General features: G+C 36.3%; 1 protein-coding gene across 13 annotated transcripts in view; it reads right to left on the bottom strand.

Moving 5' to 3' along the window:
- Positions 1–15,137, bottom strand: part of DGKB (diacylglycerol kinase beta) — a 799,436-nt gene that overhangs the window by 720,101 nt on the left and 64,198 nt on the right. The window lies entirely within an intron of this gene.

Raw genomic sequence — 15,137 nt, 5'->3', positions numbered from 1 at the left:
CTAGGCATTATTCAAAATCAATTCCCCCACACAGATTTATTAGTAGATACAATATAAAGGTTTAGATCACACAGTCCCCTGCATGTAAATATTCAAGTTGGTTTTCCAAAAGAAGTAGGAAAAAACAGCTTTACAGTATCTTCCCTTCCCAAACTCTTTTTTATTTTTCTAGCTTAACGGGGAAATAAAAAAGAATTAAACAGCTAGATATTTTACATAATTCCACAAGGGCCTTTACATGGTAAGGGGTTTTTCTTCTGTTAGAAAAAAATACCCACTGTTCAGGGAGGAGTTTGGTGTGCCATTAAATAGATGTGATGGAGCTAAGATGAATTTCCCTGAAAGCCATAGGGAAGATATCAAAATAATAATAATAACAATAACTGATCAAACAGTTTGATCAATATCACAGTAAGATAAATGATTATGAAGAAATGAAGCTGTCTCTATAAACTACAAACAAAATAAGTTTCATACCTCTATATTTATTTGCCACCTGGCTGTTTCTAACATGCTCATTGACTGCTGAATGCTATTTTCTTTAATTCAAAAACAAAATTCTGCTGCTTCTACCTGCTTATAACTTAAAATCTGGGAGTACTTTAATCGTTCGCTTTTTAGGAGTCACCATGCTTTTTTAAAAAATTAAGCCACATAGGTAATTAAACACCATAATCTGAAATATACCAATTTGCAACATTGTGAAATAAGAATGCCTGTGTCAAGCATAATATAATGTCTTTTGCTTTCACCTTTGTTTATTTATTGGTAAAAGTAGATAAGGCAAAACTGTTAGGACCACTGTTGATCTTGTTGCTCAATAATTATCAGTGAAGATCATTATGAAAGTCATGAAAATTAGTAAGTGTGCACATGTTGAATACATTGCATATTTGTGTGCCTATGACATTTTAATCCCAGTGAACAGATTAGGATAAAACAAGCTTTTCTAACCCACCTTGGGCCACATGTGACCCAGGACAGCTTTGATTGTGACCCAACACAAATTTGTAAACTTTCTTAAAACATTATGAGGTTTTTTTGTGATTTTTGTTGTTGTTGTTTTTCATCAGCTATCGTTAGTGTTAGTTGTATTTTATGTGTGGCCCAAGACAATTCTTCTTCCAATGTGGCCCAGGGGAGCCAAAAGATTGGACACCCTTGGGATAAAAGGAAATCATCTCCTTACACGGTTAAGCATTATTCAGGTAAAAAATAAGACCTTTATAACTATCATATCTACATTTCTGCCTTTGAGGTAGGAGGCAGGACTCCACTCCAGCGGCAGGGTTTGGACACCATATCAAATTGAGGACCAGCTAAAACAGGGCGGAGTGGAAGCAGCTTTCCATAAGACATGCCCACCAGTGTGCCATGTCTGTTTACCATTGCCATGGCAACACCAGGGAGTTACTGCCTTTTTCTATGGCAATGACACAATGACCCAAAAGTTACTACCCCTTTTTAAAAAATTTCTGCATAAATGGCCTCTAATCTACATGTAATTAAAGGATATAAATATGACTGCAAAACTGCACTGAGCTGCTACTCTCTGCCTAAGGGGTAGCCCTGCTCTGCAGGAGCAGGGACAGAGCTCTAACAAGGCCAGAAACATAACACTGCCTGTTCAGTAAAGCTGTTTTCTTCTGTCTCTGGCTTGCCTTTGAATTCTTTCCTGGGCAAGGCCAAGAACACTCGCGGGCTAAGCCTCACTTCGGAGCTCGCCTTTGCAGCATCACCTTGGTTACTGATCAAGCTAGCACTCAATCAACTTTCCTAAACTTCTTAGGTTTCTTAGATTTTGTTGCTTATTTACTAGCAGTTCTACGGTGTAAGTTTTATATTGTTGTTTTTACAAGTAGCATCAAATTCAGCTCATACAACTTGGTTGCTTTCCTGGACTTGTTAGCTGTACAACTGATGTTGAGACTCAATCATCTGATGCTACATATTGTCAATCAATGACATAGACTCAATATTCTACATACCTCCTCAACTAACTAGGCAACATGTGTTAAAAGTACATTGTGCCTAGCAAAATTACCATACATTCAGTGTAAATATTTGTATTCAGTTGAATCAAATTATAAATAAAAACCTACATTTCAAATTACTTTTCTTATATGTTGTTTACTAAACAAGATTAGTAATATCCTCCAAATTCTGTTTACAGAATAGAAAAATTAGACCATGCCTGTGATTTCAATATCTTGCACATTTTATGTGCTAAAACTGTGTTTAGTGCTACGAAGAAGCACTAAATATGTGGAAAATACATAAAAGAACTCATATGACCACAGTTAATCAAGAACTTTTTTCTCATATAACAATGCTGAGATGCTAGGGAAGTTTTATAACTATATACCACATGTTGTCCTCTTTTTAATCTCAGAGAATTCAGAATTCACATGTGGTTTACCCTCTATTATATTATTGCTGAGAGCTGGCCAAATTTTTGGTTTCATTCTTACTTAAATATCCTTTTGAAAAATTTTATGGCTGGGTGTGGTGGCTCATGCCTGTAATCCCAGCACTTTGGGAGGCTGAGGCTGGCGGATCACCTGAGGTCAGGAATTCGAGACTAGCCTGACCAACATGGAGAAACCCTGTCTCTACTGAAAATAAAAATTAGCCAGGTGTGGTGGCGCATGCCTGTAATCCCAGCTACCTGGGAGGCTGAGGCAGGAGAATTGCTTGAACCCAGGAGGCAGAGGTTGCGGTGAGCTGAGATAGCGCCATTGCACTCCAGCCTGGGGAAAAATAGCACAACTCTGTCTCAAAAAACAAAAAAAAAGAAAGAAAAGTAAAGAAAAATTTTATTTTGGGTTACCCCTCTGGCACTGCATTTCCATCACCCTGTGAGGTTTGCGTAAATAAATGGTTTATAACTTATAACCTTTGTTTTCAAATGTTCTGCAGAAAACTGAGCTTGTGATAAATGCTTGAGGAATGTTTATTTACCAAGTTGACTTCAAATTTTAACCTTTTACCAAAAAATAAATAATTCTTCACAATGCTAAGTTCCACAAACAATAGTTCCTTGAAGCTTTTGAAAATATACTGACTTGCTATCAGGAAAAATCATATATAGAAAAATTAAATCTAACTCCCAGCTTTGAGGGGCTGATTATCATGTTATGAATTTTTATATCTTTAGTGCCGGATTTGTATGTATTTGTTCAAATAAAGAATCTCTATTTGTGACAATAATTCTTATAGAAGGACAAATATAGACACTTTTAATTCATCGAACTTATGGTGACTTTAGGATTGCCCCAAAACAGAAAAAAAAAAAAGCCAACAGCATTTTATCAGTGAAATATGTACATAAACAAATAGAGCCTGTCCACAAAAATTATTTGTGTATTACCCTTGCACATATAAATCTATAAACCAAGTTGACAAGAAAATTTCATGGCAATAATAATTCACAAGTTAACAATAGTTTTTACATCCACCTTTTGATTTTACCTGCATTCATAAATGGAAATGTAGAGTAAAATTTTTACTGACTGCTTTATCTCTCTCTTTTGCAATTGCTCTAATGTCTCTGCACCATAGCTTTAAAAGATTGTCAGCAGCCAGAGCACTTATGTGACTATACATTTCACTCCATAATTCGAAAGTAGGTGAAGAGTCACTTATAAACTATAATTTTATTTGGATATTAAAAATATCAAAGAGTTGGCCAGGCATGGTGGCTCACGCCTGTAATCCCAGCATTTTGGCAGGCTGAGGCCGGTGGATCACGAGGTCAGGAGATCAAGACCATCCTGGCTAACACGGTGAAACCCCATCTCTACCAAGAATACAAAAACAAAATTAGCTGGGCGTGGTGGCGGGCACCTGTAGTCCCAGCTACTCGGGAGACTGAGGCAGGAAATTGGCGTGAACCCAGGAGGCGGAGCTTACAGTGAGCCGAGATTGGGCCACTGCACTCCAGCCCGGGCAACACAGTGAGACTCCGTCTCAAAAAAAAAAAAAATCAAAGACTTAAATATTTATTATTTATGTCATGTGATTTATTAAAACATCTCACAAACTAATTTTGCTTTCCTTCTATTGAATCCATTGCAAGTCTTGCATATGTTTTATCATATGGGCTATAGGTTATAAGATCTGCCGGCCATTCTACTTCATATCGAAAGTCATCAATATCTATTTAAACATCACTACCAAAATAAATTTTATAGCTCTATAAATCATTATATTTTGGTGCTCAAAAACACATGATTTTATGTTATACTAAATTAAATACTCACGGTCTTGTTACTAGACAGGGCAAAATGTCACACAGATCCTTGATATATTTGTTTTAGCAAAGAACTAATGTATATCAAGACAATGATTCACAGATTAAGGTAAAGTAGCTCTTCTCAAATAACGACAAATAAAAATAATCTACTTTAGTGTATTTCAAAATATTCATGACCTGAGGTATAGAATATTCTGTTTAGATTCCTGATTTGTCTATGTTAGGGAGCTCAGTCTATCTAAAAGAATATTTAATATGGTAAACTTCCATGCTTTGCATTCAGTAAATGAATGCGGTCAGGATCAGCTGTATCAGTCGAATGATTGTTTCTATCACTTCAGATGTGAGTTTGCTCTTTAAATATAAAACACTTTGCTTTTCTTTCAGGTTATTTGGCTATTTCATATGTTATCTTGTCAGGCTCTCTTAAAGTAAAACTTGCTTTCTATGTAAATATTTATGTCTTTAAAAGGTACTAACCTGAGTGGCAGAAAGTTTTTAAAAATATCTGAAATGACTTAAGGCTATGAAGCCCCAAGTATCTCCCTATGATCTTTAATATTTCTGTTAGTACACAAACTTGTAAAACCCTTTTCTTTGACCCAACAAAAACATTCATAGTAACAGTCCCTTCAGTTGGGAAGAATAATCAACAAGCCATTCATTCTTCTCCACAGTAAAATACCTCAATGCTGAAAGAATCTTTCCTCCTGAGACTTTTGTATGACAAGTTAAAATTCTCTTAAAGCAAAATAATCCCGAAACTGTGCAAAATCACTAATAAATGACAATTGTATGTCTGATTCTTGTTTTCTCTCATAATAGGAATCTAGTTTTAAAAAATTATATTTAATTTCTAGTTCATCATGCCCAGCATACTCAAAATCTTCCTATTACTTAGCATTTCTCAGCCTCACAAGATGCCAATTTGGTTTCTATTTAAAAAACTGTGTCCCTAAGAATCCTTATGAGAATTCATAACTGGGGGAAATAATTTCAGTTGAAGGATCAAAGTGGTAATTTCAGGAAAGTGATACTTAAAGGGAAGTAGCAGAATATGGAAAAAGTGGATCTGGCCAGAGGGAGTGAGTCAGGAAAGGGCAGGTTCTAAGGTAAGAAAGAATTGCATTCTTTCAAAATAAAATAAAAGTTGGTCAGCATTTTGGGAGGCTGAGGCAGGCAGATCATGAGGTCAGGAGTTCAAGACCAGCCTGGACAACATGGTGAAACCCTGTTTCTACTAAAAATACAAAAATTAGCCAGGTGTCGTGGTACACACCTGTAGTCCCAGCTACTCGGGAGGCTGAGGTAGAAGAATTGCTTGAACCTGGGAGGTGTAGGTTGTTGAGAGCCAAGACCGTGCCATTGCACTCCAGCCTTGGCAACAGAGTGAGATTCCATCTCAAATAAATAAATAAATAAAGCAAATAAAAGTTGTATATTGCTTCTAGATGAAGCAACGGATTGCTAGAGTTACTTAAGGTCAAGTTGGAACAATAGCTAGTTGAATTGCAAGGAACTTACAAATGGAAGAGGTTTGGATTGCATCCTCATGCCATAAGAAGCCCCTCAAAAGACTTTGAGCAGGGAAGCTGAGATATAATAATGTATAATAACTTATAATTATTCCTAGCTATAATTGTGAAATTAATGCTCTTCTTAACGAAATGCTTAAGTATCAAAACTAACGATGTCTCTAGGAGCCTCATACCAAGCTCGTAACTTTAATTTAATCACCATTAAAACTTAGTGTATAGATTTATATTTGCTTATACAACTACATAATATATAGGGAATAATGTTTTGCTACTAATTCAACCATATTCCTATTTATGTTTATTTGCTCGTTTCCAGTTTTATGTTATAGTAAACAATGCTGCAATAAAAATTCCTTGTCATATGTCTTTCTATTCAAGTGTCCATTTTATTGAATAAATAAATAACAATAAGGCTGTTAGGCCAAAGATTATAGGAAATTTGAATTTTAATAAGTTATGACAAAATATATTTCTAATATTTTACAGTAATTTACAGAGTTATGACAATTTATAAGAAACCATTTCCTTACACCATTGCCAGACTAGATGCTACCAAATGTTTTAAAATTTTGCCAATCTGATCAGAGAACTTTGGCTTATAATGTTGTTTTTGGTATTATGATCATTATTTCAGTTCAATAACTATTATTGAAGTTGAGCATCTTTTCACATATTTGGCCATTAGAGTCACCTCTATAAATTGATTGTGTATATATGCCACATTTTCTTTATCTTATCATCTGCTGATGGACACTTAGGTTGATATCTTTGCTATTTCATTTTTATTTTTATTTTTATTTTTGAGACGGAGTCTCGCTCTGTCGCCCAGGCTGGAGTGCAGTAGCGCGATCTCGGCTCACTGCAAGCTCCGCCTCCCGGGTTCACGCCATTCTCCTGCCTCAGCCTCCTGAGTAGCTGGAACTACAGGTGCCCACCACCACGCCCGGCTAATTTTTTGTATTTTTAGTAGAGATGGGGTTTCACTGTGTTAGCCAGGATGGTCTCGATCTCCTGACCTAGTGATCCGCCTGCCACGGCCTCCCAAATTGCTGGGATTACAGGCGTGAGCCACTGCGCCCAGCCTATCTTTGCTATTTTAAATAGTGCTGCAATAAACACAGGAGTGCAGGTATCTTTTGACATATTATTCATTTTCTATTTCTATATGAAATATGGAATATGGCTATCTGAGAGTGGGGTGAAAGACAATGGCTGAAGATTTAAGAAGAATAGAAAAGTTGTGTCATTTTTGATGACATGAAAGCATGCTTTCCGGGAAAAATGTAACATTATTACAGTGGAGTACTTGGTTGTAATCATGAATGTATAAAGATATTTTCTGGGATATATTTTCTCCTCCTCCTTTCTTGTCTTTGCCTAACTTAGATTTGTAATTTACTTATAAATTTTACATATATACATATATGTATACACATATACAATATATACCTATATATCTGTTTGCAAAGTTTTAAGAGTCTATCTTCCCCTAAAGTATGAAGCCTCAATAAAATTAGGAAGCAAGCCATTTTGCTCCCGTTTGGGACGGAGCACAGTGGTAATGTTTGATTAAATGAGTATCGCTGAATGCCAGTGAACCACAAACAAATGCATACTATAACACAAAATACGTAGATCTAGAATATATTGAATGAAATCAAAATTTCTAGCTTTTTAAAATAAATATTAAAGTGGGAGAATACACACATATACACATAGAGATAGAGATATAGAGATGATAGAGTTAGTTATATGGAGATTGAGATAGCTGCGAGATTTTTCCTTGGAGTGTACACTCAGAGCCATGTGGTTTTATATTAACCACTGTGACTATTCATACTTTTGAACAAATTTGAGAGTCCCTTTTTCGGAACCTCTTATGAAAAGAAGAGACCTGAAGCTAAAGGTTTAATTGGCATTTTGCACACATAAGTGGATTCAGGAGCTCTGCAGATAATACCTAATTATGTGCCACATCTAACTAAGGTCATAACAAATGCTGTAGTGAATGAAGCACGTATAAATTTATTTTCTTTACACTTTTATCCCTGTTCTAAACACAATGATACCAACAAACAAGTGGATTAGTAGAACAAGACCACCAATTAATAAATAGCTGCTTCCATCACCATTCTGTCACTTATCACAATGAGAGCCAACTTTGTATTAATGTCATTATAGAAAACAAAGTGAACCAAAAGGAATAAACATCGTTGAATCTTAAAGTGTCCTTCTAGGCCTGTGGGCAATCAACTTTTTCTTAAAGTACCAGGTAGAAAATATTTTAGAGTTTGTGGGCCAATAGGTCTCTGTTGCAACTAGTGACCTCTGTTGTTGCAGTGCAAAAGCAGCCCTAAAAATATGTAAACAAAAGAATTCAGCCATGTTCCAATAAAACTTTATTTACAAATACAATCAGACCCTTGTTCTAGGCAACAGTGAGATAATTTTTAATATAATTATTCATTTCTCTTATACTATATCCATTACTGAAACTGAACCATTTAACTATCCATTTTCCCTCAGTATTACAGGAAAAAAGAAGTCCATCATTGAATGATTGTGAATTTCAGTTCATTCTTTATGTCCAGGCAGCCTTTAGTTATAAATAAAATGAACAGAAAGCCATGGCAGATTGACCTTGTCCCTTACCTTAGAAGGTTTTCACACAGCTTTTTAAAATAGCTGTACTTCTCCTGCTCTGCTTCCCAAACGTGGAGATAAATATGTTCCCTGACAGCCTGACTTTTTCTGAGGCAGCACTCAATTTATCACTCTGTTCCTTGAGCACATTTTCCAAATCCTGACAAAAACATCCCTGAAACCTTCAGAGGGGAAAAATAAACCCTCATCTCAGGCTCTGTAAATTACCACCAAGTATAGCCATGAATAAAATAAGAATCAATCCTGATTCATGTTTTAGAACATCCCACAAAACAGCAACTCATGCTCCAAAGGCCATTGTCAGAATTTAGACCAGAGGAAATCAGGTAGGAAACAGAAAAGACACTAAATATTCTCTTTCATGCCACTTTTTGTTAAGAAGCCAATGATTAGAGATCTCTGAGTGAAACAGTATTAACCTCATGATTTCTCCTAAGCCTGCTTTCCTTAAATTACGTAAAACTCAGAGAAAATGAAAAACAACAAAAAACTAAGGACTTAGAACGCAAAAGCAGGCCCATCACTCACAGAAGGGCTTAGTTGAAATGCTCTTAGACTTCCTGGGAGCACAGAAAAATACATTAGCCTTGATTGGTTTAGACAATTGCTGACTTGAAAGCTCCTATTTTTAAGAAACATCGGAGCGAGGTAACTTGATGTTCCTTGAATGATGAGTGTAGCCAAAAACAGTCTGTGTAGGAAGGAAAGGAGAGAATATCTACATGTTACTGAAGGGATTGCTAACACTGCAATCACTTATTCTCAAATATTGTTATAACTATGGGCACTACACAAATAAATTTCCTGCACTCAAGGACAACCATGTAGTAGAAGATCTAAGAAAGCTACAGACATACAGGAGGCAAACAAGATTAACATCAAAATACATACAAAGGTGGAATAACAGAACCTGGAGTAGTGGATGAAGAAAGGGTTGGGAGAGAAAGCAATGTTTCTTGGAGACAGTGAGAATAGAGCTGCTCCTGGAAAGATGGAAGAAATTAGACAGGAAGAAACTGTTGTGAGGAGGGTCAACTGCTATGAGAGAAGAAGGAGAATGCAAGGACTACAAAGTGGCACATAGAGACAAAATAAAAGGTGTGCTTCATTAAGCGATTAAATGTGCCTACATACATGGATGGGGCACAGTTAAAAATTATTCTATTATTAATAGAATAATAATAGGAGTTGCATCAATTGATGCTAATTTTGTACCATGGACTGTGCTAAGATAATTCCATGGATTTAGGCCTTAAAACCATCATTTAAATGAGTTGCTATTATTAATCCCATTTGAAAAACTGAACATTGTGATTAAATGATTTAATAAAAATCAGACAACTAGTAAGTGCTAAAGTCAGGATTTAAGCCAAGTAGTTCTTACTCACTGTGCTAAACAATTGTAGCAAGCTAAATCTACAGAATTTTTTTTTCTTTTTGCTTGAATGCCAGGCCAAGGTGAATCTATGGCTAATTTAGAAAAAATAAAGGAAGGATCTACTGAATTATTTTGTGCAAGAACATGGGAAAATTAAAACCCTATACAAGAAAATTGATAGTGAGGAGGATAGAATACAAGTATTAAGCAAGAATGGATTAAAAATGAAAAGACCATATAGCAAGTTAAGAATACAGTCGAGTGAAATGTAAGAGTTTGTAACTGTCTAGTATGGGCAGAAATTGAAGGAAAAGGACAAATGTGAGAGGCAACAGAGACAGAAAAGATTGAAAGTTAGAATTTCAATTAGCCAATATGGAAGCTGGGAGGTTACTAGAAAGAGGGACCATTTCAAGCTTACGGAGAACTGAACATGGGAAGAAGTGTTTGGAAGGATGCAGATAAACTCAGTTTTGATACTATTCTTGAGGTGACAGCAAGATATAAACACAGAAAAATCTAGTAGGCAGATGAGGACGGCTCAAAAGTCCTTCATATTCAACACGTTTAAACTGAATTCATGAGACACAAAAATAACAGCAAACCAGACTCCTGCTCGAACTCTCTCTCTCAAATGGTACAAGGCACTGGCTCCCCTGTTGCAAATACCAGAAGGCTAAAGGTCATTCTTGACTTTTCTGCATCATTTCCTCATATACTAATTTCAGACTATCACAAGCCCTGTCAATTTCACTTCATAAATATCACTACAATTTCTCTTTCTCACCGTTGACACCATTACTGCAGTAATCTGGGCTAAAATAATCACTCACCTTTATTACTACAATAGCTGGCTGGCTACCACCTTCCATCTGGCCGACCTGCAGTTCATCCAGCACATTGCAGCTAGAGTAATCCCATCGAAACATAAATTATGTTGTCCACATATCCTCACCTCCCTTAAATCCTCAATTATTTCCAATGCTGTAAGGTTAAAGATAAAACAGCCTTGCACCATGACTCCTGCTTAATCTCCTATCATACCCACTCCAGCCAAAATGGACCTCTAGCTCTTAAGTCAGCCTTGCAATAAAGTTTTTTACATGATTTTCTGCATTCTCTTTATTATCTAGTTAATACTGACTCATCCTTCAAATCGCAATTTATAATTATTTCCTCAAAAAGCCTTTCAAATTCTCTTGACTAGGTCAGATAATACTGTCATATTTAGAACATTTCTGGTGTGATTTCCTATTTATTTGTGTGGTTATTATATATGTTTTCTCTCAACTTTAACATCAACAATTCACATTTAACCTGCCTCAATCAGGCTTTTGCTCCACCACACCACTGAAATTCCCCTTTAAAAGGCCAGCAAAGATCCATCTTTCCCATTCCTGTAGTTGATCTGCAATCATCTTGCTGATCTTCTCAGCAGCAATTGACACAGCTCTTTCTTCTTGAAACCTTTCCTTTCTTGGCACCAGGGGCAGTGCGTTCTCTTGGCTTTCTCTTCCTGTTCCTTCTTAATTACTTTGCAGATTTCTCTACCTCTTCTCTATTGCAAAAAAATTTGTTTACTCCAAAGCTTAGCATTGGACCTTCTTCTCTATGTACACTCAGTCCCTAAGGGGTCTCTTCTGGTTACAGGTCTACAAACAACCCCCAGATTTTTGTCTCCAACAACTCCCCTTAATTTCAGCCTCATATATCCACTGTCTACTTAACATCATCACTTGGAGATCTTAGAGACATTTCAAATATATTATGTCGATAGAAGAATGGAACACATTTTAAAAATAAATCTAAAATAGCACATTATTTAAAATAGCACCCACTCTCCATCACTCTTGTTCCTCTTGCCCTGACTTATTTTCTTCATGACATATATATAAAATTGTATCATATATTTAATTTTTACTCTCTATCTTCTCCAACAAAATGCAAATTTTAAAATATGCTACTTTAAAACTGCATTTCCAGTGTCTAGAACAGCACCTGGCATCAAGTAACTGCTCAAAATATATTTGTGAAATTACATCACAGATAATATCAATCACTGTCACTACACTGAAAACTCAACGGAGACAGAAACTTCTTATGTGTTTAATTACCATTGTTTTCCCAACACCTGTTGAATGGAGATTATTAAATGCTTTTTGGCTGCTTGATTAAGTAGAAATAATATCAGGGTAGTGCAATCTTACCAATGACAAAGGAGGACAGAGTTGCAACAAGGTGTAAATCTAGTAAAAACAGGAAATGCGAGAACGACAAGAACTGGTAAAAGGAAAATGTATTTAATAATTAGGAAGTTATCAAATCATTTTAAGGCCAACTTAAGTATGATGCATACTGATAGCAGATGGTAATTGGCTAAGGAAGTAGTGGGAGACACAGAGACAGAGGCTGCAAAGGTAGGCATGATACGGTAGATACTATTCTAAACACACGGGTTCTTTTCATTCCATACACCAGTGTTGAAATTCCCCACACAAACATAGCCATATCCCTCTCACCCATAAAGTCCTCTTCCTTACTGGGCATCTTAAATCCTAAAAGATTGTCCCTCTTCATTTTCCTCTTTGTGTGAATAAGGAGCCATACATCTGAAAGTTGTGAGGATTGATCATTGCTTAGAATACATTACATTGCATTCTGCATTTCAGACTTTATAGTGAAAATATAAATGATATCCCCCTTACTTATTTGTTAGTGTAAGGAAAATAAAATGTCACTGGTAGATTTAAAAGCAAAGTGAAACTGGAATACCAATAAAAGACTGAGCAATCTAAAAGAGAATATTTGTTAATTCTTCAAAATTTCCCTTGGTTCTGTTCCTTCACTTCATCTTTGTGTAAAGAAGGTTTTGTACGTCTGAAAATTGTCAGGGTAGAACATTGTTGTGAAATTAAGTTTCAAAGTTGGCTACATTTAGGTAGTGTTTGAAGCTTCTTATTCAAATATTGAAATTGGGAAGTATAAGTACACAAGGATTTGGTAAGTGTAATATTTCCTGGCCTGTCATCATTTTCTAAGTTTAATGATTTTGAAAACTCTTAGCTAGACTATGTAGCTTGCATCTGGCTGTTTGACTCTGGGTAAAAGAGTAGCACCATGGATTGTAGCAGCCAGGAAATGTTAATTACATTATTAAAAAAGCAGCTAGAAGTGTAGGAGCCAGTCCACAAAAGACTCTAAACTGGTCAGAATAAAAAGGCTGTTCAGGTTCTAGCATTGGCAAGAACGAGGACCATGACTCAGCTATGTTTAGCATTCACTTTGATTTACTATCATACGAGCAAATTATCCTTGTGAAGAATAAACACAAGATTAAGAATGCAAGTGAGTAGATGCTCCCTGAGGCTTTATTTTATTCCACACAAGGGCATATCCAAAGTTCAGCTCTACCAGCATTCCATGTAGAGGAAGCAATCCTCTCAGTCAGCAAAGTGCAGAATATGGGAATTTGATCTCTTATAACCATCTGAATGGGAGGTTGTGTCAGGACTAAAGGGCTAGCCCCTTTAAGGTAGCTTCTTGTCACATTTCAGATAAGCACCTCTGCATTTTATTTCTTAGTGCTTTCTTAGATCATCTAAACTTCCAGTGTAGTAGGCCTAGTTATGGCCCACCGAAAAACCCACTTGAAAAGGAGATGGGAGATGGCAGAGGACGCTTATCTCACAAATCAGTGCTTGGTTTGGGAAACTGAAGTTGTGTATCCAGCTAGCAAAGAATAAATAATCCTTGAGTAGTAACAGACCACCAAAGTTTTTCTCATTGTAAAAGAAAAAACATGTTTCATAGGGATTAATTAATAGTTTATACTCAATCTCTAAGCAATCTAAAGTAGAAATGGAAAGGAAAAGGGTCTAAAATAAAGACATAAAATTCCACTCCAAACAGACAAAAACAAAAAGTATGGAATTGGAATCTGAACAGCATAAGATAGGGACAACTTTGACTTGATAGAAGTAGACATAATTTTTAACCCAGACCTGTCAAGGAAGTATTTCTGCAAAGTCAAAATAAGTTTTTCAATTATTTCCTGATTGGCCTGGGATAAATATAATACAGAAATATATTAACCCCTTTGGGTGATGTCTAAAACCAATGAAAAAGAGGAAAAGTAAAACATGGGCAGCCAGAGAGAAAGGTCGGGTTACCCACAAACGGAAGCCCATCAGACTAACAGCTGATCTCTCAGCAGAAACTCTACAAGCCAGAAGAGAGTGGGGGCCGATATTCAACATTCTTAAAGAAAAGAATTTTCAACCCAGAATTTCCTATCCAGCCAAACTAAGCTTCATAAGTGAAGGAGAAATGAAATACTTTACAGACAAGCAAACGCTGAGTGATTTTGTCACCACCAGGCCTGCCCTAAAAGAGCTCCTGAAGGAAGCACTAAACATGGAAAGGAACAACTGGTACCAGCCACTGCAAAAACATGCCAAATTGTAAAGACCATCAAGGCTAGGAAGAAACTGCATCAACTAATGAGCAAAATAACCAACTAACATCATAATGACAGGATCAGATTCACACATAACAATATTAACTTTAAATGTAAATGGGCTAAATGCTCCAATTAAAAGACACAGACTGGCAAACTGGATAAGGATTCAGGACCCATCAGTGTGCTGTATTCAGGAAACCCATCTCACGTGCAGAGACACACATAGACTCAAAATAAAGGGATGGAGGAAGATCTATCAAGCAAATGGAAAACAAAAAAAGGCAGGGGTTGCAATCCTAGTCTCTGATAAAATAGACTTTAAACCAACAAAGATCAAAAGAGACAAAGAAGGCCATTACATAATGGTAAAGGGATCAATTCAACAAGAAGAGCTAACTATCCTAAATATATATGCACCCAACACAGGAGCACCCAGATTCATAAAGCAAGTCCTGAGTGACCCACAAAGGGACTTAAACTCCCACACAACAATAATGGGAGATTTTAACACCCCACTGTCAACATTAGACAGATCATCGAGACAGAAAGTTAACAAGGATATCCAGGAATTGAACTCAGCTCTGCAAAAAGTGGACCTAATAGACATCTACAGAACTCTCCACCCCAAATCAACAGAATATACATTTTTTTCAGCACCACACCACACCTATTCCAAAATTGACCACATAGTTGGAAGTAAAGCTCTCCTGAGCAAATGTAAAAGAACAGAAATTATAACAAACTGTCTCTCAGACCACAGTGCAATCAAACTAGAACTCAGGATTAAAAAACTCACTCAAAACCGCTCAACTACATGGAAACTGAACAACCTGCTCCTGAATG

Source organism: Symphalangus syndactylus, chromosome 3 (genome assembly GCF_028878055.3).
Source record: "Symphalangus syndactylus isolate Jambi chromosome 3, NHGRI_mSymSyn1-v2.1_pri, whole genome shotgun sequence".
NCBI lineage: Eukaryota > Metazoa > Chordata > Mammalia > Primates > Hylobatidae > Symphalangus > Symphalangus syndactylus.
Note: the sequence above shows the minus strand (reverse complement) of the source record. Positions and strands in the feature narration are given on the sequence as shown.